At 40.7% G+C, this 11,288-nt stretch overlaps 1 protein-coding gene across 1 annotated transcript in view; it reads right to left on the reverse strand.

Annotated features, from left to right (window-relative positions):
* The window catches only part of gdpgp1 (GDP-D-glucose phosphorylase 1), a 33,840-nt gene extending 25,452 nt beyond the window's left edge, over positions 1-8,388 (reverse strand). Inside the window, exon 1 of the mRNA XM_034176819.1 lies at positions 8,218-8,388. The gene's annotated coding sequence lies outside the window, so the exon portion shown is untranslated. The remainder of the gene's footprint in view (positions 1-8,217) is intronic.
* Positions 8,389-11,288: the final 2,900 nt, after the last annotated feature.

Raw genomic sequence — 11,288 nt, forward strand, 5'->3', positions numbered from 1 at the left:
CCTGTCTACAGGCAGGCACCAAAACCTAGCATGTCCTTAGAGACTAGTTTACAGGAAGAATCAGAAAAGAGTGTGATGGATGGTGAGGCACAGGTTAATGAGTCTAACAGTCCAAAGTATACAACCAGAATCAGAAAGAAGCCAAGTTACCTGGGTGAGTATTATACTGACATGGACAGTGATGATCAGGTGCTCACTAACATTGACTATTGTTATAGACTGGCCTGTGGAATACCACAATCTTTCCAGGAAGCAGTGGAGTCGTCCGACTCCAACAGCTGGATCAGAGCAATGGACAATGAGATCGAGTCACAGAGACAATAAGACATTCACACTAACCACTTTACCCAGAGGCAAGACTGCAGTGGGGGGTAAGTGGGTATACGCAATCAAAAAGAATGAAGATGGCACTGATAAATTTAAAGCACGTTACGTGGCAGAAGGATATAGTCAAAAGTATGGAGTGGATTATGATGAAACATTCTCTCCAACAGCAGATATGACCAGTGTGAGAGTACTAATGCAGAAAGCAGTTCAGGAAAACTTACTTTTACACCAGATGGACGCTAAGACTGCCTATCTCCATGTGCCCATAGATTGTGAACTCTACATTGAGCAGCCAGAGGGGTATGAGATAAAAACACATTCTGAAGAAAAGCTGGTTTATAAACTTGAAAAGTCACTTTACGGATTGAAACAATCCGGTCGTAATTGGAATCATGTTACATTCATGGTTGATTGGAAATAGGTTTGTCCAAAACCAATCAGATCATTGTATTTATGCAAAAGAGACAGCAAATGATAAGATCATAATAATAATCTGGGTTGATGACTTACTCATAGCAGCAAGTGACGAGAAGGCAATAAAAACAGCCAAAGAAATGCTTACTACTAAATTCAAGATGAAAGATTTGGGCAAACTCAAATATTTTCTAGGTATTTGAACAGTCAAATGAATATGTAAAAATGTCACAAAAGAAATATGTTGAGAAGCTATTGGAAAGGTTTAACATGCAGGACAGTAAACCTCGTTCAACGCCCTGTGAACAAAAACTTAATTATACAGCTGATGCAAATAGCTGAATGATGTGCAAAAGTACAGAGAAGCAGTAGGAAGCCTTATTTACCTTACTACTTGTACAAGACCAGATTTAAGCTTTGTAGTAAGCAGGCTATCCCAGTACTTTACCAATCCTACAGAGGAACAATAGGTTACTGATAAACATGTACTCAGATATTTGAAAGGGACAAAGAACAAAGTGTTATGTTACAGGAAAAGTGACAGTAATAAAATGGGTATTTATGGCTACAGTGATGCTGACTGGGCAGCAGATGCCATGGATAGACGCAGTACTACAGGATACTGTATATGTCTAAATGAAAATGGGCCCGTTGTGTCTTGGAAAACCAAAAAGCAGCCGACAGTAGTGTTATCTACTTGCGAGGCAGAATACATGGCACTCGTGGCAACTGTACAGGAATGTTTGTATCTGACACAACTACTCAAGGGTTTTGATAAATGTGAATTTGTATCACCCAAAATCCTAGAAGACAATCAAGGTGCTATTGCATTGGCTAAAAATCCAGTGAGCAGGCAAAGATGTAAACACGTTGACTTTAAATATCACTTTGTAAGGTCAAATGTGAATGAACGAAATGTGACATTACATTATTGTCCAACAGAGAAGATGTTAGCAGATATAATGACAAACCTGCTACAAAGCATAAGCTACTGAAGTTCTCTAAACTTCTTTTTTGGTGTTACTAAGAGTGTATTACCTTGTATGTTTTGGAATTTTTCTACTTTTTCTAACAGTCTGGCAATCTGAGAGCGAGTGGGGATGTTAATATTTGTAATTATTATTATTGGTGTTGTGCTCTCAAATTGTACATTTATTTATTTATTTATTTTTCTATTATTCGATGACCTCTGACCTGTTGTCGCTTATATGATGACATAAGCTAATAAACCAGAATCTCAGTCATGCTGAAGACAGATGGCCACGCGCTTTATTTCCCTTGCTAATCGGGGCTGTCGCTGAGCTGCTGCGTTACATTTCTGGTAACAGCTGTGTTCACCACGGGGACACATTCGGCACTATTCGGGATTATCCAAGATTTTTTTTTTTTTTTTTTTTTTTTAACTGATGAGGAACGATGCATAAAAAAATTTGACCGATGCAACTGCATCGGTCCAAACCTGTCTGGATCCGGGCCTGGTGATGTCATTGCACTATGTTTAGAGGGCGCACAGAGAACTGCAGCAGCCAGGCAGCCGGCTGAGGATCGCGGGGAAGTCCGGAAAATCAGGTGCAAAGTGTGACCGTCAGACACTGTTAGTCCGTGTTACCCACAGGAGCCAGTGTAGGTGCACAGTCATGACTCATGCTGGCACGCTGCCTTGCGTTGAGCTGCGGCCGCAAAGCTCCTGGCTCCAGATCGCAGTTTCCACCATCAGCCAGTGCAGCGAGCTCACCTCCAAAAGCGCCTGACCCTGCCCCCGCGGGGACTAAATCTGACTCCTGCTCCTGTCTGTGCGAGGAAAGACCCGCAACTCTGTTCTTTTCCTCATAAGAATTAATTTAGAGACTTTACACACTGGATTACGCATCTGTCCACGTGGCCAGTTATCCCACTGTGGGTCAACAAGGTGGCCTGGAGTTGCTTGTCTCTTAAGTGTGGGGGCGCTTTCACCTGTTCCTCTCCCTGTCATGGGTGCACAGCACTTAAAAGCACTGACTTCTCCCCTTTGCTCCCCCACCAACACCACTCCTGCTGGACTCTCCACCACGTTCTGGACACATGTCCGAGGTTGAGATTGAGAGGTTGAGATTAATAAATGCAAATTTCTTCAGTAAGTACGAAATTTGCACGTTGTCACTTACATGTATGTTTACAAGGCTAAATACTTGAATACTTTGTTCTGTGTTTACAAAGTTCAGTGCAATGTTCAGTCTACTGTGGTTCCACAAATCAGTTTTTTTTTTTTAAATAATGGTGGTGGTATTTATTTATTTAAAATTTTCTTTTTTTTCTTGTCATGTTTGTGCCATTGTTAATGCAAAATTATTTATTTTTTAGCTGTTTTCAAAACATTAATATTATGACAATAATAACTCAATATTAATTTAATATTGAGTACTGAGAAGTTATTTTGGAAATAAAGCTAACCACACTGACAAATTCTGAATTATTGCTCATTTCGCGCGCGGGGTGGGGGGGGCACCACAAAGCATTTGTGCTTAGGGCACCCAAATAACTAGCACTGGCCCTGTTTTTACATTACTTAAATGTTCTCGTATGAGAACCTCTGGCATTAAACTACTTGTGTCAAAACTAAATCAAAGAGATCAAAATAATTAACAGTAGTGTAATTAAAACAGGAAACAATAAATGTAAAATTTGCTTTAATATGTTCAATGTCTTCAATGTCTTTTTCCTGATTCTCTCACCTCAGCCCAGAGTACCAGCAGAAGACTGCCCCTCCTGAGCCTAGTTCTGCTGGAGGTTTCTTCCTGTTAAAAGGGAGTTTTTCTTCCCACTGTCTCCAAGTGCTTGCTCACAGGGGGTCGTTTTGACCGTTGGGGTTTTTCTGTAATTATTGTATGGCTTTTGCCTTACAATAAGTTTACAAGGCTTTTGCGCCTTGGGGCAACTGTTTGTTGTGATTTGGCGCTATATAAATAAAATTGATTTGATTTGAATGTTTTCTTTTAATAAGATATGAAAGTGTGGATATTTCACTGACATTAATATTTTCCATCTGGGAGGAGTCCACATTACACCATGAGAACATGAATAGATTTAGCGTGGACAGATCATGCTAAATAAAGAACCATGTGACAAAAATTTGTGAACTAAAACCTCAAAATACCAGTCCACTGACTAGAAATGGAGACAGTGAGTGTAATGAGGAAACAACATAAAACACTTAGTATGTAATGACTTCCTTAATGGAGTTGTCCAGTGAAAAATTCACACTAAGGTTAGCCATCCCTTTCACTTCCACCACCTATGGGACATACTGGACATGCTTATTTTTTTGACAGGATTTTTTTTTTAATTAACTTGGGTTTTGTCATAGTAGCAAGAGTGGGGAGAAAGGAGGAAAGAAACACTGATAGTTACCTAATAAGAAGGATGACAGAGATAGAGGAAGAAATGAAGAAATCATTATAAAATCTGTCAAATTCTATTTATTTTTCGAAACAATAAAATTCCAAAATGAAGCAAGTAATGGCGAAGGTGTTAACCAAAATTTTGTATCTAAGTATTTACTCTCAAAGACTGACAGAAAAAGTAGAAGATAGTGAGATTAATTAAATTATGTAGTGGGGCTGTTAAACTCTAATTATCATAAGAATTGTGCACAAAATTAAAGAAGCATGAAACTTTCAGGGTTTGCTCTTGATGACATAAGCATTGATTTAAGATGTGGAGGCGTTCGCAGTTTGACCCCTGGGGTCAGCTAGAGCTCATTGACTTGTAAGATATGAAATTTCTATGTATTAAATTAGAAATTGATGTGTCTTACGATCTAAATGTGATGGAAATGTAAACTAAATGTATATTTCCATGTTTCTGAGCATGAAAAACTAATTTCTGATGAGTCCAATACCTCCAGAGGTCAATAACAGTCACTCTCAGGGGTCAAAGGTCAAGGTCGCTTGAAAAGATCCCACATTTTGGTCAATCTAAATATAAAATGTACAGTACAGCTCCTTTGTGTTTTAACAAAATTACATGTAAATACAAACCAGGCTAAAGAACAGACCTATGAACATGGATACAACAAAAACGTACAAAAATATAGGCCTAACCTCAACACGTCAGAAACAGACTTGAACTCATAAGAAGGGTTTACAACTTGGTGTGTCCACAACATGTGTCATTATAAATGTTATTTTCTAAACATAGTTCGGGAGGAGCCCATAGGATGATTGAGAGCCATCAACTCACCCGTCTCCCATCTTCCAGGAGATATAAACTTGCCAGCTCATCCTCACATCATACGCCCTGGCGCCGCAAATGATCTCTCCCCCTCCGCCTACTCCTCCATTTCACTAGTGGCTCTAGTCTTATATCCATAAGGGGTGGAAGCGGACACCGTTATCTATGACCTCCACTTCAATCATTCATCCGGACCAAGGCCAGCTACCAAGTCAAACGCGTGCTTAGATCACATCAAACAGTCATAAGGGTGAACTAGGAGAACTAGTGAACAATGTTTTAGTCACTGCAGTCACCAGAACATGTGCACAGTGCTGTGCATTTTAATGCTGCCTTTTTACATTTACAGTGTCCAACACAGCCCTTTAGCAACCACAGTGCACAAGTTCATAGCAAGCCTGTGATGCTTCAGGGAGAGTTGTCCAAAGTGGCTGCCAAACAACATCGGTGTCAATCCATCCCCAGTCTGAGGGACTGGGCAAATGTGGTTGAGGAACCAAGGCAAGGTTCCATATGTTAGCTTGGTACATTGCTCTTTTGATGTGTTGTCTCAATGCATCTTGTGTTGGGGGATGTTTTCCAGTGATCTTAACCTCTGGGTGAAAAGATGCTTTCTTGCTTCATTGACTTCTGAGCATGCACTCATTCTGTCATAAATCAATTCAAGCTGAGACAAGGAAACTCTTGAGGCATCTGCAACATTTCATGGAAAGCCTCTGTAACCTCTGGATATACACGCCGTGTATCCCAGGCAGTCTTTTTACCACGGCCACAGAATGAAGAAGTTGTATCACAGCCAGTAAAAGAGCAAAATGCTACCAGTGCAGAACTAGTGGAAGGACCCAGTGCAGCAACCACCTTGTGAATGGCTATATAACAGAAACTGCTACCAACTCCAAAGGGAATCCACATTTCCTCCAGACTGACTTTCTTGAAGACATCCACTGCCAAGATGACCATGTCAGAATCAACAGTTTGCAGCATCACTTTCTTGGTTTCCTTGTTGGCTGCATCCACCACATGAAGAAAGAGATGAGTATCAGCTTCCTCATGAGTGCATGGACACAGGAGACTCACGTCACATCCCCCAGGAGAACAGAGGACAGTATTACTGTTTGTGGCATACACTTCTTTGTCAAGATGTAATGGTGTATTAACCACTTGAATACAGAGAAAGTGAAATGGCTCAGCTTTGTTTTCATCCACAGACGAGAAATATTTCCAGTTCTTGGGCATCAGAGTGCCTGGTTCCACTCTTCTCTGAGTTCCCTTTCCTGTCCTCTGTCTTGTCGTGGCTTATAGGCTATTTGTTTGGTACACATCCCAGACAATGTCGATGTGTCTTGTGCCTGTCAACTTTGATACTATGTATGGTATAAAACACTGTCAGCATAGTCCTGAAAGGTTTTAGCAGTGCCTGGCTTCAGCATATGCGCAGCTGGAGTACCATCAATTAATACAGCTTCAACATAACCAACAGTGGTTTCTGACAAGCTAGAATCCATAGAAGCAAGACAGTAAACAAGATCTGATTTTGTTCCCTTTCTTAATACACCTCCTTGTGATAAAGATGGTGGTGCTGGCTGGTTCATGGCTAAAAAATGATCAAGATCACCCTCCCTTATTTGACACGCTATGTACAGATGAGAAAACAAGTTACAATTGCTCTTCAGTGCAGAAAGTTGTGCCTTGAGCTTAGACTGTGTCTTCACAGGAGGACACCAAAATAATGGCAGCTTGTTCTTTGGAACTGTGTCCTGTAATGGGCACTGTACATTTAATCAGGCGCTCCTCCATGAATTTCTCATACTGCTCCTTGCCAAAGGTTTCAGCTATTCTGACAGTGTTGGCTACAGAGGGATCTGCTATAACTCTAGTATCCAAACAAGTAGATCTTGCCTTGTCTCTAGAAATGGGTTTCCCATTGCATCAATGACTTGCGTCAGACTACAAACATCCTTAATAAAGGCATTCTGTACACTTGGCAGCTGGTCATGATTATTTATCTGAATTTCACTCTGTTTTCTTAGTTCTGAATTTTCAAACTCTGATATGGCCCTTGCCAATTCAGGACCAGCAACCATCCACCGACGCAGTGCTGCAGGGCTTTCAGTCAGTCCAACGGCTCCTCCAGAACCTTTAATTGCACAATTATTTTGCTCATGGCAGTGGTCAATAACCATAGCAGAAAAGCAGTTGCTGCTCTTTTGAACAACAAAGCCAGCCATGAACTCTGAATGTATTTCTGGATGAGTCTCAGACAGTTGGATCATGCCTTTTACGTGGACTGTGAGCCACCTGGCATAATGGGTGTGGTCAAGAGCAAATATCCAAGGGAGCAGTAGTGTCAACACTTGCACATACAGTGCAAAGTCAGCCTTAATGACCTCACAAACAGTAGCATGTGAATCTCCAGGGTCAGTATGTCTATTATTTAGATCAGATTTCATAGATATTGTAAGGACAATACACTAAATGAAAGAAAATGAACAAAAACTATATTTTAAGTTTGGGTGATGCATAACATGGCATTGTTTGCTAAAATACAAAGAAGCTGTACATTATATATTTAGGCTGACCAAAATGTGGGATCTTTCAAGCGACCTTGACCTTTGACCCCTAAGAGTGACAGTTTTTGACCTCTGTGGTAATTGGACTAATCAAAAATTGGTTTCCCATGCTCAGAAACATGGAAATACACATTTTGTTCACATTTCCATCACATTAGATCCTAAGACACATCAATTTCTAATTTAATACATACAAATTTTATATTGTAATTTATATTATATTGTTTTCGATATAATAAAATATTAACATATATATTTTTCTTCAGTTAAGATGACAAACATACTGCTCTGAGAAAAACAACAAGGAACTTGAACTTTATTTTTCTTGCATATCTCTTTGTCCTTGTGTTTAGTTCGTTTGTTATTGCATTTGTTGAAATAAAGTTTTGTAAAAAAAAAAAAAACTGCTTGGTTGGGCGGTTGTTTCCTTTGTCGCACGCAAAGACGTCTAAAATGACGTCACCGCGAGTGCACGTACAGTGAACTGAACCTTCATCATTGGGAAAAAAAAAAAAGAACCTTCATCATTGTTTAAGTGCAAACGTTACCAAGTTTAAAACACACGAAACCCAGACTGTATTTTTTTTATTTACTGGACAAAATAAACATTTGATATTTTAATGCTACATTAACAAACTGGAATGCTCGGTTTTACACTGAAAACATCTGGTTAATTTATCACACTTGTCTGTGTTACCTGGTCAGTTGCCGCGGATTTTCTTCGCCTCTTTGACTTTATGTCGCTGGGTCAGAGTGAGTATCTTCCACCTAACAACATCAGAGAAACCCAATCGGAAAAATCACCGGCAAGACGAAATAAAAATAACTTGCTTTGCTAGCTTCCGCTTTCTCGCAATCATTCATTCGATTCTTCTTCACATCCGCCAATTTTATTTCCGGTTATGCTTTCCAGAATAAAAGTGATGTGAGAGAGAGAGAGAGAGAGAGAGAGAGAGAGAGAGAGAGAGAGAGAGAGAGAGAGAGAGAGAGAGAGAGAGAGTTTAGCCAGATTTAACACCTTTAATTACCTGAAAGATCAGTAATCCAGGCATGTTGTTCTTTTACATCAAGATTTGGTGCCATGTTGCTCATTCACAATTTCACCATGTTTAAGTTTCTTGTAAGAGTTATTTCTTCTAGTATGTTCTCACGGAACGATTCTCTGACAGAAATATTTCATTTCAAAGCTGCACTACAATGTGTGTGTGTGTGTGTGCGCGCGCGCGCGCGTTCAATAATTATAATAATAATTTTTATTTAGAAAGCACTTTCAAGACAAAAAAATTCTAAGTGCCATTCTAAGTGGTTAAACAGATTATAAAATCACAGGAACTAGTTGGAAAAAGACAAAAACAAAAACCACAAATTAAAAACAGAAATCAAATCAAATGTATCACTACTCTTAGCTTCATAGTGGAGTACAGCAAAGAAGGATTTTCTTTCACCAAAACAGATCACATCCAGGCTTGCATCTCAGATGTACCTTCTGGCAATTTGTAGCTAAACTTTCAGGTCTTCTTTTTAAGAAAATCCTCCTCTATACCACTTCATCATGAAGATGGATAACTGGTGATACAAAATGTAAAGCTTGCACTGTGCATAATTTCTCCAATCACAGCTACGTAAGCCCATAACTTCTCATGGGTTGTCTGGGTGTCTTGGTGGCTTTCCTCACTCTTCTACTTCTTGCACAGTCACTCGGTTTTTGAGAACTGTCTACTCCAAGCAGATTTACCATAGAATGCTATATTGTTTGTATTTCTTTGTAATTAATGTAAATAAAGTCCAAGACATATTCAGTGGCAGCTTTACCATCAGAGAACCTCGTCCACAACTACCACAAAAGACTCCAAGCTGTCATTGATGTTAAAGGGGGCAATACACAGTATTAAGAACAGGGCTATGTAAACCTTTGATCAGGGTCATTTGGGTAGTTCTCTTGTCATTTTGATTTAAAAAGAGTAAACACAGTTGTTTGACAATAATGGCTTCACCCAACCACTAACCATGAGTGAAAAAAGTTTTTGTGTTGGCATTCATATTCTCTTAAAAATGGTAAAAAAAAAAAATTAAAAAAAAAGCAAAAATTCTGCCAGGATATGTAAACTTTTGAGCATAACCGTAAATCCCTGCACTGTCTCGATTTCATTAGTGAGCACGGAGCTCACTGGTGGTTCTTACTGCTTGGCTGACCATTGCTTCCTTGGAGATGCAATTCTGGCAAATGATATGCTCTTTAGGGTTTACAGAAGGACAAGTACTGCTGATCCCCTATTTCTTACACTCAACAAAAATATAAACACAACACTTTTGGTTTTGCTCCCATTTTGTATGAGATGAACTCAAAGATCTAAAACTTTTTCCACATACACAATATCACCATTTCCCTCAAATATTCTTCACAAACCAGTCTAAATCTGTGATAGTGAGCACTTCTCCTTTGCTGAGATAATCCATCCCACCTCACAGGTGTGCCATACCAAGATGCTGATTAGACACCATGATTAGTGCACAGGTGTGCCTTAGACTGCCCACAATAAAAGGCCACTCTGAAAGGTGCAGTTTTGTTTTATTGGGGGGGATACCAGTCAGTATCTGGTGTGACCACCATGTGCCTCATGCAGTACAACACATCTCCTTCACATAGAGTTGATCAGGTTGTCAGTTGTGGCCTGTGGAATGTTGGTCCACTCCTCTTCAATGGCTGTACGAAGTTGCTGGATATTGGCAGGAACTGGTACACGCTGTCATATACACCGGTCCAGAGCATCCCAAACATGCTCAATGGGTGACATGTCCGGTGAGTATGCCGGCCATGCAAGAACTGGGACATTTTCAGTTTCCAAGAATTGTGTACAGATCCTTGCAACATGGGGCCGTGCATTATCCTGCTGCAACATGAGGTGATGTTCTTGGATGTATGACACAACAATGGGCCTCAGGATCTCGTCACGGTATCTCTGTGCATTCAAAATGCCATCAATAAAATGCACCTGTGTTCTTCGTCCATAACAGACGCCTGCCCATACCATAACCCCACCGCCACCATGGGCCACTCGATCCACAACACTGACATCAGAAAACCGCTCACCCACACGACGCCACACACGCTGTCTGCCATCTGCCCTGAACAGTGTGAACCGGGATTCATCCGTGAAGAGAACACCTCTCCAACATGCCAAATGCCAGCGAATGTGAGCATTTGCCCACTCAAGTCGGTTACGACGACGAACTGGAGTCAGGTCGAGACCCCGATGAGGACGATGAGCATGCAGATGAGCTTCCCTGAGACGGTTTCTGACAGTTTGTGCAGAAATTCTTTGGTTATGCAAACCGATTGTTTCAGCAGCTGTCCGAGTGGCTGGTCTCAGACGATCTCGGAGGTGAACATGCTGGATGTGGAGGTCCTGGGCTGGTGTGGTTACACGTGGTCTGCGGTTGTGAGGCTGGTTGGATGTACTGCCAAATTCTCTGAAACGCCTTTGGAGACGGCTTATGGTAGAGAAATGAACATTCAATACACGAGCAACAGCTCTGGTTGACATTCCTGCTGTCAGCATGCCAACTGCACGCTCCCTCAAATCTTGCGACATCTGTGGCATTGTGCTGTGTGATAAAACTGCACCTTTCAGAGTGGCCTTTTATTGTGGGCAGTCTAAGGCACACCTGTGCACTAATCATGGTGTCTAATCAGCATCTTGGTATGGCACACCTGTGAGGTGGGATGGATTATCTCAGCAAAGGAGAAGTGCTCACTATCACAGATTT

The sequence above is a fragment of the Thalassophryne amazonica genome, chromosome 8 (assembly GCF_902500255.1).
Source record: "Thalassophryne amazonica chromosome 8, fThaAma1.1, whole genome shotgun sequence".
Classification (NCBI taxonomy): domain Eukaryota; kingdom Metazoa; phylum Chordata; class Actinopteri; order Batrachoidiformes; family Batrachoididae; genus Thalassophryne; species Thalassophryne amazonica.